General features: G+C 47.4%; 1 long non-coding RNA gene across 1 annotated transcript in view; it reads right to left on the bottom strand.

Annotated features, from left to right (window-relative positions):
• LOC142768952 (uncharacterized) overlaps positions 1–10416 on the bottom strand; it is a 35250-nt gene extending 24834 nt beyond the window's left edge. The window contains exon 1 of the long non-coding RNA XR_012885579.1: positions 10270–10416. This is a non-coding gene — a long non-coding RNA (uncharacterized LOC142768952). The remainder of the gene's footprint in view (positions 1–10269) is intronic.
• Positions 10417–16285: the final 5869 nt, after the last annotated feature.

Below are 16285 nucleotides of genomic sequence, written 5' to 3'. Positions count from 1 at the left end.
TGCTGCCAACGCCTCGTCTATAGCAACGTATGGGCTCCGATCTCTCACCCTCGACTTCGGCCTTCGCTGCATTTTCCGGTGGGTTTTCGTCATCGCAGACGTGGTTCAACCGATCATCGGCTCGGACTTCCTCTCATACTTCGATTTGGACGTCAGCGTGCGGCGGCGCCGCCTCATAGATGGTAAGACTCGTCTCTCCATCTCAGGAGTCCTGTCCGACATCACTCCAATGGCCATCCGCATGCTGATACCTTCCTCACCGTTCGAAAAATTGTTGGCGAGTTTCCCGGAGTTAACTAAACCGTGCAACCTCACTCAGCCGCCTAAACATACGGTGACACACCACATCGTCACCCGGGGTCCACCGGCAGCCGCTCGACCACGCCGCCTGTTCGGAGACCGCCTAGCTATTGCTAAACGGGAGTTTGACCACATGCTGCTGCTCGGCATTATCCGCCCGTCGTCAAGCGCTTTGGCTTCCCTGCTGCATTTGGTACCAAAGCGTGATCCTGGTGACTGGCGTCCTTGTGGGAACTATCGAGCGTTGAACGCCAAGACTGTCCACGACAGCTATCCTCTTCCTCACATCCAGGATTTTACATCGCGCCTCGACGGCTGCACAATTTTCAGCAAAGTGGACCTTGTTAAGGCGTACCACCAGATTCCTGTCGAGCCCGCCGACATACTTAAGACCGCCATCACGACGCCCTTTGGGTTGTTTGATAACGTGCGCATGCCTTTTGGTCTCCGCAATTCGGCTCAAACTTTCCAGCGGTTCATTTCTGAGGTCACACGGGGTCTTCCTACTGTGTTTGCGTACCTTGACGATGTCCTCATCGCCAGCCGCACACCTGAAGATCATGAGCACCATCTACGCGCTCTGTTCCAACGTCTTCAGCAGTACGGCCTCGTTGTGAACGCCTCTAAGTGTACTTTCGGCGCATCTGAGCTCGAGTTCTTGGGCCATCACATATCATCCAAAGGAATACGCCCTCTCCGGTCCCACGTTAAAGCAATTCAGGATTATCCTCAGCCTACAACACTGCGCCAATTACGCCAATTCCTGGGGCTTGTGAATTTTTCCAGGCGCTTCATACCACACTGTGCCGAACTGCTACGTCCGCTCACCGACCTCCTTCGGTCGACCGCCGACCCGTCCTCTGCCATTCCTTGGTCGTCAGAGGCCTAGGCCGCCTTTGCTGCTGCTAAGCAAGCGGTCGCTAACGCCGGGCTTCTCATTCATCCACGCAGCAACGCCCCTACTCGGTTGATGGTGGACGCATCCAGCGTGGCCGTCGGAGCCGTCTTACAGCAGTGCATTAACTCCGAGTGGAGACCCTTGTCGTTTTACTCTCCGAAGCTACTTCCTGCTGAGACCCGCTACAGCGTCTTTGGCCGGGAACTACTAGCCATCTACGCTGCAATACAGCACTTTCGGCATTTCCTGGAAGGATGCTAGTTTTACGTGCTGACTGACCATAAGCCACTGGTGTATGTTTTCCGCACTAACTCCTCCAAGTACGTGCCCCGTGAATTCCGCCATCTGGCTTATATATCGGAGTTCACGACTGACATCCGCCACGTGAAAGAAGCTGACAACACCGCCGCAGATGCCCTTTCTCGTATAGCCGCGGTTGACTCTCCACCGCCAACCATCGACTGGGCCTCATTCTCCTCGGCACAGCAGGATGATAGAGAGCTTGCCGCTTTTCGGGAGAACCCCCGTTCTCTCCGACTACGCCTGGTGCCTCATCCATTATCATCTGAGCGTTTGTGGTGCGATGTCTCAGCTGACCTTCCCCGCCCTTTCGTTTCCGCTTCATTACGACGCACCGTTTTCCACTCCTTACACGACATCTGTCACCCTGGCATTCGGGCTACTCAGCGTCTTCTCACCCAGCGCTATGTCTGCCCCGGAATCAACGGTGATGTGCGCGCTTGGACGCGCATGTGCCTGCCCTGCCAGATGACAAAGGTCTCCCGTCATACTAAGACGCCGCCCAACCTTTCCTTCCACCCGGCTGTCGTTTCGACCATGTTCATCTAGACATTGTGGGCCCTCTACCAGTGTCTCAGGGGTACCGTTATATATTGACCATGGTCGATCGCTTCACACGCTGGCCAGAGGCTGTTCCAATTCAAGATATCACAGCCGAAACAGTTGCCCGCGTTTTCATTTCTACGTGGGTATCCCGTTTTGGCTGTTTTGGCACCGTGACAACAGACCGTGGACGTCAGTTTGAGTCCTCGCTGTTTACTTGCCTTAATCGCATCCTCGGAGCCAGACATTGCCGTACCACGGCTTATCATCCCTGCGCCAACGGCATGGTGGAACGCCTTCACCGACAACTGAAGACCGCCTTGACTACCCGTCTCAACAGAGCCACCTGGGTTGATGCCTTGCCACTGGCGCTCTTAGGTTTACGAGCTGACATCCGGGCAGACCTGCAGTGCTCAACAGCAGAGCTGTTGTATGGCACTTCTCTACGGCTTCCGGGAGACTTCTTCACGTCAACAAAGCTACCAGACCAGCCACAGCAATTACTACAACGCCTTCTCGACTGCGTTCAAGACCTCCGGCCCACTCCACCCAGACCTTCCGAACACAAGACGATATTCGTCCACCCTGATCTGGCCACTGCAACACATGTTTTCGTGCGCCACGACGCGGTCAGACCACCTTTGACACCAGCCTACGACGGACCATTCCGCGTCCTTCACCGCACCCCCAAAACTGCCACTCTACTTCAGAATGGCCGTGAAGAGACAGTCAGCTTGGACCGAGTCAAGCTGGCGTACCTGGAGACCGCCCTAGAAAGCCTCTCATCTACGACTGATCTTCCGTTGGAATACCACAAACGGCATGTCACATTCCGACTTCCAGTCTACACGGGGGGGCCCTGTAGCGTCCTCGTTCGGGCGGCGCGCAAACCGGAGAACGCGCGATGGCGACAGAAGAAAATAAAGAAGGCACTACGCCGTGGCACGTGAAGCCACTGCTCACGTTCCTGGCTGGCATCGGTTATCGTTCAGGCGTGTCTTTCTTTCGCTCCTGTGGCATAAGCCTACAATAGAATTCCACGCCTGTTTTGCACGTTCATCGAGAATCCGCCAAACATCGATTACCAAACACCATATTATCACTTACGGCGACGCGCACCCTATACAGCAACAGCCTTACTGCATTTCACCAACCGAACGACGCGCGATTCAAAAGCAAGTGAAGGAAATGCTTCAAGACGGTATAATACAGCCATCAAGTAGCCGTTGGTCATCGCCAGTGATCTTTGTAAAGAAGAAGGATGGTACACTTCGCTTTTGTGTTGATTATAGGAAGCTGTATAACATCACAAAGAAAGACGTGTACCCGTTGCCTCGAGTGGACGATTCTCTTGACAGGCTGAGGCGAGCAAAGTACTTTTCCTCAATCGACCTCAAAAGTGGTTATTGGCAAATTGAAGTCGATGAACGTGACCGCGAAAAAACGGCTTTTGTAACTCCTTACGGCCTGTATGAGTTCCGAGTGCTCCCATTCGGCCTCTGTTCCGCTCCAGCCACATTCCAACGAATGATTGATACCGTTCTCGCTGACCTCAAGTGGAAAAGTTGCCTCGTCTATCTAGATGATGTCGTGGTCTTTTCAAAAACGTTTGACGAGCACCTTCGTCACCTTCGGAGTGTTTTTGAAGCCGTACGATCCGCTGATCTTACCCTCAAGCCAGAGAAGTGCCATTTCGGCTACAATGAACTGAAGTTCCTGGGTCACGTTGTGAGCGCTGCAGGCGTTCGGCCCGATCCCGAGAAGACTGACGCTGTGGCCTCTTTCCCAGCGCCGACAGACAAAAAAAGTCTTCGGCGATTTCTGGGGCTCTGCGCCTACTATCGCCGCTTTATTGAAAACTTCTCTGAGGTTGCGGAGCCTCTCATCAGACTTACGCGTGACGACACCCCATTTCAGTGGACTGACGAACAAGCGACTGCCTTTTCGGAACTGCAACATCGATTGTCTTCCCCTCCTGTACTCGGTCATTTCGATGGGGACGCTGACACCGAGGTGCGTACAGACGCAAGCAACATTGGTCTCGGAGATATCCTGCTGCAAACACAAGATGGGATTGAACGTGTGATTGCCTACGCGAGCCGCACTCTATCACGTGCCGAAACCAACTATTCAACGTCAGAGAAGAAATGTCTCGCGGTAATATGGGCGATTACAAAGTTGAGGCCTTATCTATATGGGCGCCCATTCAAAGTTGTGAGTGATCACCACGCTTTATGTTGGTTGGCTAACCTCCGAGACCCCTCTGGGCGATTAGCACGATGGAGTCTGCGACTTCAGGAGTTCGATATCACCATTGTATACAAGTCGGGTAGAAAGCATGAAGACGCCGACACGCTATCACGAGCACCTCTGGAGTCCGACCATACAGCTGTAGAAGGCGACAGCACCTTCCTGGGGACTGTCAGTGGGGCGCACCTCCTCAGTAAGCAACGAGCGGACCCCGAATTAAGACCCATCATCGATCATTTAGAAGGCAGCACCGCGTCTGTTCCTCGTCTCCTTTCCCGTACGTTGCCGTCAATTTGCTTACGACACGACATATTATACAAGAAAAACACTGGTGTTGGCAGCAGATTTTATCTTCTAGTCGTCCCTCAAGACCTTCGTGATGACATCCTATTAGCCTGCCACGATGAGTCGACATCCGGCCACCTGGGATACTCACGGACACTCGACCGGGCTCTAAAGCTATATTTCTGGCCAAAACTCGCCGCTTGTGTCAAACGCTACGTGAAAGGATGCCGCGAATGTCAGCGTCGCAAGTCACCACCTGTGAAGCCTGCAGGCCTCTTACAACACATCGATCCATCGCGTACGCCATTTGACCAAGTTGGGATGGACCTTCTTGGATCGTTTCTTTTGTCTCACTCCAGAAACAAGTGGATCATCGTCGCAACTGATTACTTGACGCGTTACGCTGAAACGAAGCCATTGCCACGCGGTACAGCATCTGAAGTCGCCCAGTTTTTCATGCACCACATTGTGCTTCGTCACGGTGCCCCGTCATTCATCATCACTGACCGAGGGACAGCGTTTACGGCAAAACTGTTGGACGACATCTTCAAGCTCAGTTACACGAACCACTGCAAAACAACCGCATACCACCCCCAGAGTAACGGCTTAACAGAAAGGCTGAACAAAACGCTGGCGGACATGATTTCTATGTACGTGGATGTGCAGCATAAAACGTGGGACTAAATCTTGCCATACGTAACGTTTGCGTACAACACCGCAACCCAGGAAACGACAAGGCTCGCACCCTTCCGCCTCGTTTACGGTAGAGACGTGCAAACCATGCTAGACGCTATGATTCCTTGTGACATCGACCAGCACGAGCTACTAACTCCCGATGTCGACGATTACATTCAGCGTGCAGAGGAAGCACGTCAATTAGCTCGCGTGCACATAAGATCGCAGCAATGTGAAGACGGGCATTAATAATAAACTCTTGAATAGCAGGCCGGTGATCACTATGCTATTTTTCGTCATTGTTCTTAGAAGCATGGTATCCGCTAAACATTTGCAAGGAAATTTGTGCCAATTGTCTATGCAGTGGCTGACGACGATGAAAATTATGACGGAAGTGGGTATGCGCCACATGTAATAGGGGAACAAGAACAAGCTTTTGTAATGGGTTGGAGCACTGGTGGCCCACTCGTTATGCTATGCACATTGTGCGACGACTGGTTGTCCTTTTGCTGTTTTAAAACGCTTTATAGGTCATAATAACGCGATTTCTTCCCCGACATCAAGCCTGCCTAAGGCAAGTTTGACAACAAGCCTCAGGCACCAGTGTAGCTCAGTCTTCGGATTCTTGTAATCTAAAGCCACGAATGCAACTGTTTTGAGTTATTGCTAAGCACAACGATTCTATATGTAAACTGAGAAGTAGGGGACTCAGTGGGCAGCCCTGACGGACAGAACGCTTTATGTTAAGCGTATCTCCTAGCGTCTTATTGATTACCAGTCGGGTCGTGCAGTTCTGGTATGCCATAGATACTCCATCTCTGATTACAAAACCAATGTTGACATGGTCAAGGATGGCAAGCAGAAGGTTGGGGGAAACACAGGCAAAAGCTTTTTCGAGATCAATCAGTAGAATGGCTACCCCTGCTTGATTGGCATCGCTACACTCGAGCACGCAGCGCATCTTGTGTATATTGGTCACAATGGAGCATCCCATAATTCCGCCTGTTTGGTGAGGCCCAACCAATTCTTTGATTACCCCTTGAAGTCGCCGTGCTATTACTTTCATTACAATTTTGTAATCACAATTAGTTAGGGATGTATGTCTATACGAAGAAACTAATTTTAACTTCTCCGAGAGTTTTGTCTTAGGTATCAAAACTGTATGTGCTTCACCAAAGGACCTAGGGAGGCCATTAAGTTTGTAAGCTTGATTGAAGACATCTGCAAGTACTTGGGATAAGCCATTTTTAAACTCCTTATAAAACGAAGCACAAAGCCCGTCCGGCCCCGGAGATTTACCAGGATTTATTTATCTATAGCCCTTTCTACTTTCGTTAGCGTTATAGATAGCTCTAAAGCTGATATGGTGTCATCTGACAACTTCGGCATTCTGCTAAGGATCTCTTGCTTGAATGCCTCTGAACCAATGGGCGTAGCAGCGATGAGTCCCTCGTAGTGTTTGCCAAACGCTCGTCCTATGCTCGCATTGTCTGAAACTTTGATACCGTTGACTTCAATGACATCTGACGAAAGTGCTTGGTCGACGTTTGGTAAATCAGACATAGTTGGTCACATTACTAACGGAAGTGGAAGCAGTAATAAATTCTCGGCCTTTAACTTATGTGTACAATGATGTGGATGAGCCGTGCCTTCTATTTCAGGCAGATTTTCTCGTTGGAAGAAGACTGACAACGCTACAACCTTACGACCTCAAAATAAAAACTGAGTCGACCAACGATCAACTGAAGAAACTTTGGAGCAAGAGAGAAGGGGATCTGCAAACTTTCTGGTCTCGTTGGTTAAAGGAGTACCTCAATGAACTCGGGAATTACACATTCAACCAAGCAAAAAGAAATCACATATTGAAGGAAGGAAATGTAGTTCTACTCAGGGAAAAACATTGTCCCAGGCAACTGTGGACCTTGGTTCGCATAGAAGAACTGATCGGTGGACGTGACGGCATCGTGAGGACTTGCTTTCTACGCTTGCCCGACGGCACTGTTGTGAAGCGTCCTGTGCAGCTACTCTACCCATTGGAAGCCACCTAGCGTCATCTGTCGGCGCGGGAGACTGTTGTGACTTCCTTTATTCATCTCTTGCAGCAGAATAGCAGTCATCATCATTATTGAGCCTCCTCACGAGCTGACACTTGGCCTCGTGGCAGTGCCCGCTCACCCTTGTCTTTTTCTTTCTTTAGTTCCATTAAAGCCTTTCATCTGGCAAGACGTGTTTTTGCTTGTTGTGAGCCGCGCCGCAGCAGAATGGCTCAGAGGTCCAACAGCATCTATATGATTTTGTTTGGCATGACTATTCTCTAATTCAAGCGCTCTGTACCGCGCTCCCTGTACCGTGCCATGTACGCTGGAGGTGAAGGGAAAGATGTGCTTATACGAGTGAAGAGAATGCTAGTGGCTCCTGCCGCGAAGTCTTTCTTTTTCAAGCTGCACAAAGGTACATTATCTGTCAGGACATTTGAAGCAGACCGTGGGTTTTACTCACCTTGAGGGACAAATTGCCTTATCTGTGAAAAACCGGAACCTATTGACCATGTTTTCTTACATTATTGGGAGGGAGTATATTCTTGGGATGTACTTCAAAGGACATTATAGAAATAATTACCTTTAAATTCATATCGTATAAGATTTCTGCCAAAGTGGACGAAGAAGGAATGCCTTTTGATTTGATTATGGTATGTGGACTTCACTGTTTATGGCGGGCCCGTATAGCGGGTTTCTATCGCGATCATTATGCACGGCCTGCGCGAATGTATTTCCGTGAATGTATGGCCAAGTTTGTTGACCTGCAGAAAACTCAGGATATTTTACCTGAGTGGTTTTCGAGGGTAGAGCCCTTGGCAGTTCTTAAGGAATTTTAATTTCTGTCGGACTGTTACTGCTTGTTTTCGTTGTGTTTGTAGTTTGATGTACGCACCTATAGACAGCCCATAAAGCAAAAAAAAACAGTGTAGCTCAGTCGTAGAATACTGGGCTGGCACAAAGCAAACCCGGATTCGAGCCCCACTGTGCCATTTGTGCTAGGTCATACCCGTCTACGGCAAGTTTGACAAATTAGAAGCACCGGCATAACTCAGTTGTAGAATATTGGGCTGGCACCCAGCGGCCCTGGTTCGAGCCCCACTGTGTGATTGCTGCAAGGTTTTTTTTTTAATTTCGCGTAATGTGAATACGGACACCGGTGGCGGCAGCGGACAACTGCGCGTGACCCGAAAAGTGATCTCATATAAGCTTTGGCTGTAAAACGATGTTCGATTACGTACGGTGCGGCCGGGGACCCACCTTCGTAGCAGCATATCTCTATGCCTTCATGAAGGCCGATCTCCGACCACAACGTAGACAAAAAAATATTCCTTTTGTTCACTCATTTTATTCAGTTGAGCACCTAAAAACTACCGAATCCAGGAAGACCTTCAATATATATGCATATAAAATGACAAGGCTGGGTTCATTGTTTCAGGTCTAATCCTATCTTTCGATTAATGTAGTCACCTGTAGACTATGGAGCTAGCAGGTGGCACTACCCAGCGTAATGACGATTTCCTTGATGTTGGGAAGCCAGGAGAGCAAAATTTGGCTGCCGTACCGTGAATGTCCTAACTGAAATTAATATTCTTCTTGTGCATGCATAACAAATGTTACATGGGGCTTTCAGTCCTAATATTAGATATGATTATAAGAGACGATGTGATAGAGGGCTCCAGAAATTAGGGTAACCTGGTGTTCTTTAACATGCCGTGTCATCGCACTGTACACAGACCTCCAGTATTTTGCCTTCACTGAAATGTGATCACCTCGATGTTGGTTTGACTAGAACATGCTCAGTTTACTACAAAAGGCACATTTAGTTTGTCGAATAAGAAAGCGTTTGATATAAAAAAGAAAATCTTCCTACTGCTGCAGTAACGTTGCAGAGTTCTTTTTCACGAAGCAATCAGATGTAGGCACACGCAATGCCTAACTGCTAAGTAAACACCACTTCAAACACATGTAAATTCAGTTACGCCTTACATATACAAGATATGTTATCGGGAATACAGAATCATTATTAAGCTTGAGCTACCACATGCATATTCAATAACAGAAACTGATATCCATCCAGGACGCCACAGGACATAACCTCCGAGTATTAAATGTAGTTTCGTTAGTGGTAACAAATATTTTTTCGCCGAACAGGAACGGAACGAATTGCCCCTGTTCTTTTTTTGACTTCCCGACGTTGTGCATTTCCTCCTCTTACAGAAATTGCCGTGCAAGTGTGCAAACTTTTTATCTTCGACAGCGTTAGAATAGATTGGTCATCGTCCTGGTAGGCCGTTTTTTTGTGTAATTGGGACATATTAAAAAGAATGGTTAATGCGTATCATAATTTCAACCAGACAGTCATCATAAAGGCCTAAATTGGCAATAGACAATTTAAGCTTTAGCAACTAGGTTTTTGAAAGCAATCGTCAATGAGCTCTAGCATTTTCTTCATGTCAGACTGTCACTAGGTTTCCATATTGAGTCGTTTACCCCTCTCTTCTCGCTTTTCCACTGTTTTGTTTTCATTTTACGGGGTACAGAGAGCTTGCACGCAACCAAACGAAACCTGTGTTCTACGTAGTTCTGACACCAGGACGGCGCTGCGGGCTCATACTGATCATTTGGTCTGATGTCCGCACGCGGATAAAACCTAATAACATTGCAAACCTTGCAATCGCAACACTCCCCTCTCCCACTGCAAGCCTACTTTTGTGAAATCTCTACGACCATGTCAAGCTTACAGCAATAGGGTCATTGTACACATGGCGAAAAAGTGATTGGCTTCTACAATCATGCACAATGAAGGCCTTACCAAACGCGTAGAGTGTGTACACACAAAGACCCCCATGCATTTTGCCTACGGACTTGTGTTCACAACAATAAAAAAGTACTGATCTAATGAAAGGGAAAACATTTTATGTTATGTAAGGCATGTAACCATCATAATTAAAAATTTGTTGATGTATCGAAACAATATACCACACTCCAGTGAAGCCTTTCAGTTTTGGGGACTTGAAATTCAGGGCAGCCGGAGACCTACAAATACTGTACAATACCAAAAGATATATTCTCTCACAACAATGTCTTGGGCTTGTCACTACAGTAGCGTGCGAGGAAATACCGGAGCAATGGTTTCCATTAGACAAGTTTTGAAGTTTTTTGTCCCGGTATATATAACACAACGATTATGTTTTTTTGATGATAACAAACTAGAGCTTCTTTTTCAAAACACTATCACCGCGTGAACTCTTGTTATATCTCAGCTGTTGGCTCTGTTTGTGCATAAATGCTTCTACGTGTCAGTACCTTTCACGCTAGTCTTTTTTTTTCAAGAAATTTTTTAAACAGCACTTTCAAATAATCTCTTTACGTCTGACCTTTGCCCGCATGTGTCCATACAGCTCCAAAGCAGCCGAAGTTGTTTATAGGCAGCAGGCTATAGGCTCAAATTTTATTTTTAACTGAAATTTATTCATCAAACATGGTCCTTTTTCAAATCTTGCATTGCCGACAGCATGTCTTTCAGCATTTTCAATGATCAACTTCCTTGTTTGATGTTGTTAACTTGAAGCTGTTCGTGCATCGCAATAACATAAAGCATTGAAGCAAGCTATACACGGACGCGCTCCTGCTGTCGTGGTTGGAAATTTCTATTGAAAAGGCCAGACATTTTTTGCATCTGCTGGACGAAAAGAACAAAATATGTTTGTGCATGTTGCTGACCAAGCCGAAATAAACTTACTTATTGAATTAAATGAATAGCATTACCCTATTTCGCAAACAGATTGCAAAATAACCATTCTCAGAATAGCTATAGACCAAAAAACGAATAGTCATGTCATCATTTGTCCGCTAAGGAAATATATTTCTATTCATGTAAGTACACAGCGATTCATTAAAACACAATTTCTCTTTCCCTGCTCAAACACTTTGGAATGGGCCCAAACTAAATCTGTGCCCACTGCAGATGTCGCTTGGTGGGTTGGAGTATTCTTCTGGGCATCTTTTGTGCACGAAATATTTTGAGACTAACAGCTACATTGGGGTTCTGTGGAATCTCGTTCGATCGCCATTGTCAAGCCAGTCCCTGTTCTAGTGAGCGGACGGATGAAAGGTGAAACTTATTCATGTCCTGAGAGGCACGATTACTGCTCAGTAAGCATCTTACGCGTTGGCACCATCAGGCTAAGCCTCCCCACTGCATCGTAGGGTCTCCGAGTGCCCTAAAGTTGATCATTGTTGGTGGTTATGATGGCGAAGCACTACTGATCTTCGTATTCACAAATGCTCTTCGACTCAAACTTCATCCTTTACTTGACTTTGAGCAGAACCCTGCGTATGGGCTGAAAACAAGCTGCGTTTTTTAAGAATCGCTGCAGAGCTTTGCTGGTATGCAATGATGTTCTCTTCATAGAGACGGTGCTCCCCACGACTTTTTAAAGTCAGTGTGAAGTGCCAAGAGAAAAAACGTCCTAGAATACAGGAATAAAACTTCCACTTTCCTTCTTACTAGGGCAAATTTTGTTTTTCCAAAACTATGAATTGTTTCCTGGCCGTACGCCTCCACCATCACCACATACTTTAGGGGCGAGGCTCCTTGTAATCTAACCATCTGACTAGTCACGCATAACCTGCAAAGAAGAGACCAGAAATAAAAGAAGGAAAAAGAAATAGACGACCACTTCTCGTCTCAATTGCTAGATGGTGCTACTCTACCGCTAACTTCCGATTGGTTGCGCGCGCGCGCGCGCTACTCTCAGATAGGCTGCAGTGCACATTTTGCCAACGAGTGTCTCTCGCAGTCTCCTCAATAGTCTCCCAATGTGGCGGATCATTGGTAAAGCATTGATGGAGCAGAGCGGCCGGCGTGTTGAAGACGCATGCACTCGGCTTCCTTGGCTCGCGTCTCGTCGGGGTTAGCCGCGCGCCGTCTGAATTACTGAGCGTGATCAGACGCATAGACGTATGCACGGACGGATGGACAAATGGATGCTTCGCCCCACTCATCATCATCCACTTCGTGGCTATGCTGTGATGTTTTTCACTTTACAAGGTCCTGCTATTCCCCTATACTATCTGCTGTATCACGGGCGCGTGTTGCGACCAAGGCCGTTCAAGCCTTTCGTCATATACTGTTACTCATGCTACAGTCAAAGGCATATGAAATCATCTTGCCACTTCCTAGGCACACATGAAACAGTGGAAGGTACACCATCACCTTCGTTTCAGTGTGGCCGCTGTGAAACCAACATTAATGCCATTACTTGACCGATTCACCTTACGAAGCGTGCTGCGACTAAGAAAGCTCACCGCCATTGTGATAGACAATCAGCACAGCAATCATTGCAGAAAGCATCAAACCAGCTGGCTACTTCCAACAACTATGCTCCTATAGCTTCAATGGATAAGAATTCAGTGCTTCCAACAAACTCGCCTTCCAAATGAGATGCACTCTCTTACAGTGCCGCAGTCGAAGCACCCCACTCGAAACCTCGGCCTTCTATGCCGATGCCAAAAGACACCATGCCGGAGGAAGTCTCAACTGACGCGTCTAGCGAAGAACAGATATTAATCTTCGCCCGGCTAATCTCCAGAAGAAATTTCAACGTCTAGAAAAACGTCACGCACAGATTCGCTGGCGACGTCAGAGTTTAGTACCACATCCGTCACAATCAACGACATAAGGGCCGCTCCAGCTACTCATTTTAGGAGGTGGCGGGGTCGCCTAAAGTAACATCCGAGATTGAGGGTGTGGTCATCACTTTTCTTTTGTTTTTTACTAGCACAAAAACGCGATTATAGCATAAATACTGTTACTTTGTGCTGAAAAGGATTTCCCTAATTTTCCCCAATTGGTGATAGCAGGTGGACGGCAAGCACTGAACAGAGAAGGAGAGAATACGGACAAGCTTTGGGGGAGAGGGAAGGTGATCGTCTCTACCTCCCCCCTTCTTGATCCGCCACCATGCCGAATCAGACACCTGCACCACTGTTGTCACAACGTGAGCCACTGTGCTTTGTGGCCCAACAGCTACAGCCACGCACGTCGGTGTTAGTAGCTAAACTACAGTTATAAATTTGGTCAGTCATTCTACAATGTCCTCCGAATGCATTATACAATGAAACTGTCACCGAATTTTTGGGAAGGTTGAAGAACTTTGTCAACGTGTAAAATATTGGGAGCTATGTGTTTAAGCATAGCAGCTTCAAGAAATCAACGCCCTCCCACTAATTCCAGGATTTGTAGCGTACTCCTCCTCATCCATCATGGATAGCAGAAGCTCGACACCCAGCGTACCATCTGGTAAGGTTGCTGCATATGTTCGGACCACTTTACCTCAGTCGCGTATAGACCTCTCTCGGTGATGCACACTGTGAAAAGAAGGGGTGGCAGTATTGGTACGTCTTTCGCTATCGAATGTTATAGTTGTGTTTTACTACGCTTGCCCTTATAGCGGCAGCGCAGCTGGCGTGAGCCTTGGTTGAATGTATCCTCTCCACCATTGTTATCTTGGACGAGAAATATTAGTGGCTGGTAATTATAACGCAGCACACAACACTTGGGGATATGGTGCATCAAGTGCATGGGGTACATTGATGTACCTGAACTAACTTGTTGGCGCGAGCGGCACCATACGCCATCAAAATCGCAAGATTTATTCTGGTGGCTTGGAATCATGCCGATGCTTTGAGCATGTGCAACGAATTGTTGGCACAGCGACCATTATTCCATTCACCTTAAGCTTTATCCAACCTTTCTGGTCGTGTTGGCCATCTCTCTTGGGTTGTAGACAGTGTTCACTACCATTCCCCATCCAAAGCTATGACCGATAGAACCAGCGCCAATTGAACGGTTCATCGTCGCACGACACTAACCGTGACTACAGAGACGTCTTGGTTTGACGAATCTCGACCAATTCCAGATTTACAGCTCCTTCGTCTGTGGGCTGCACGCCGACAAGCAGCAGTTGAGTTGCAGCGAGATTCAGCTTCAACTACGGTGCGGATAGAGTTCAGCACCGTACAGCGATAGCTCGTTGTCATGAACGCCATATGGAACGAGGTCCTTGGCTGGATTGGTGAGCTTCTCTTGGGCCCTTATTGTCAAATGCGTCGATATGGAGATTATTTCGAGTGATGGAACGAGTCGCCGTCACCCTGATTTAGCAGTCAATTAAGCTGGCAACTGGCGAGACTCCGTCCACTTTCACATTTCCAGCTGCCCGTTTGACACACCGCCTCCTTCATTTACTGCACAAGCATTACTTCCCTAAGTATGCGGGCACTGTAACTTCACTAGAAGTTGTGAACGGCCATTCAAGCGCCTAATATTATGCCCGAGTTTCTGTCAGCCATAGACAAAGCCAAATCGCACAGCGCACCAGGGCCTGATGGACCCTCTTTATAACTCTATAAAAACACAAAAGGAAACGTTCTTGTAGATCTCCTGGACCCTACTAATGAGAAGTGGGCAGGTAGAATCTTCCCAAATACATGGCGCCCTGCGGAGATAATTGTTTTTCCGAAGCCAGGAAAAACTACAGATAATATCACTGATCTGAGGCCTATATTCTTAACATCAACTCTACACAAGCTGATGGAGCAAATGCTTGCGACCCATCTTACATGATGACTCAACGATACTCCTTGTACCATTGGATTCAAATTGGAATCCCACCCCACTTGGGCACTGAAGGTGAGCTGGGACACCTATATTCTATGGTGCTTGTAGGAGGTTGCTCTCACCGTACTCCAACATTATTGGCGATGTACAATTGAAAACCTTATGGCCATGTCAGAAATGAAGCAATAGCTGCAATGATATATTGCCTCGGCCTTCCCAGATGAGCGTACCTTCGCTGAAGCCTTCTTCTGTGATCGAACATTCTCTATCCGCCCACCTGGGCATGCAGAAGATCTGTTCGCATTCCATCGTAGTGTTTCACATGGGTTTGTCCTTGCGCTAGTTTTTTTTCAGCATTGCCTTTCTTCCATTTGCGTGGCAATGACCGTCAGTATCTGTCATTTACTTTTTAATGTATTACGATATTACAGTGCGGACAGTCTACCAAGATCTCGCTCGTCAAGAACAGGGACTTAAAACGGCCTTAGATGTTACTAATGCTTATTGTGGCCATGTCGGCTTGGAATTATCGAATGAAAAAAAAACAGCGCTTATCACTGTCGGAAACAAGATCCGGCACCGTGCTCTTTTAAGCGGACCCATTCACCTCCCCTTCAATCTTGCAAGTGCACAGAAGGTTTCAAGTCTTCGCATGTTGTGGCTCGGAATCGCTCAAATTGGTTCTGCGTCTACATTTGTCAAAATCGCAAAGCAACGTCAGGAGGAAACAATTCATCTTATTTGTAGGATTGGTGAAAATTTGGGTGGTGCATGCATCACAATGGCACGCCACCTTACCAAGGCCTGGTGTACCACGCCTGGTGTACCAAGTCTAGTTACGCAATCTAACAAGAGCAAAATGAACACGTCTCAAAAGTATTATCACGTGCAATCACTGGGCTTTCGCGAATGCACCAATGCACAATAATGACACAATAATGACGATGAGTCGGACTTTGCAAACAAAATCACAACTGAACACCGTTTCTGAATTGGTACATCAGCGCGGTTTGACACGCGCACTGAAACTGACAACATTCTCAATCGTTGCAGCGTTAGCTAAATACATGAGATTCGCAGTACCAATTCTGACTGTTATGGCCACTACTACTCTATGGCAGAATATACAGCTCATAGACAACAAGCCTCTTGGCCGTCCTCATCACCCGATTTCTTGCAAGTCACGGCTATGGTCTCCTGTCTTCGTCGCACCAAGAACACGGCAGGTATCCTTGTACGGTATGTCAACGCCAGTATCATTCTTGGCATGGTTTGTGGTTTAAATTCATTTGTGTTTATAATGTGCGTGTGTATCATGAACTACCATAGCAACAAAGTGCCAAATTGCCGTTTTGAGGCTTTCACTCCTCC

This window comes from Rhipicephalus microplus, chromosome 8, assembly GCF_043290135.1.
Source record: "Rhipicephalus microplus isolate Deutch F79 chromosome 8, USDA_Rmic, whole genome shotgun sequence".
Lineage (NCBI taxonomy): Eukaryota > Metazoa > Arthropoda > Arachnida > Ixodida > Ixodidae > Rhipicephalus > Rhipicephalus microplus.
This window is presented reverse-complemented; position numbering and strand designations above follow the sequence as displayed.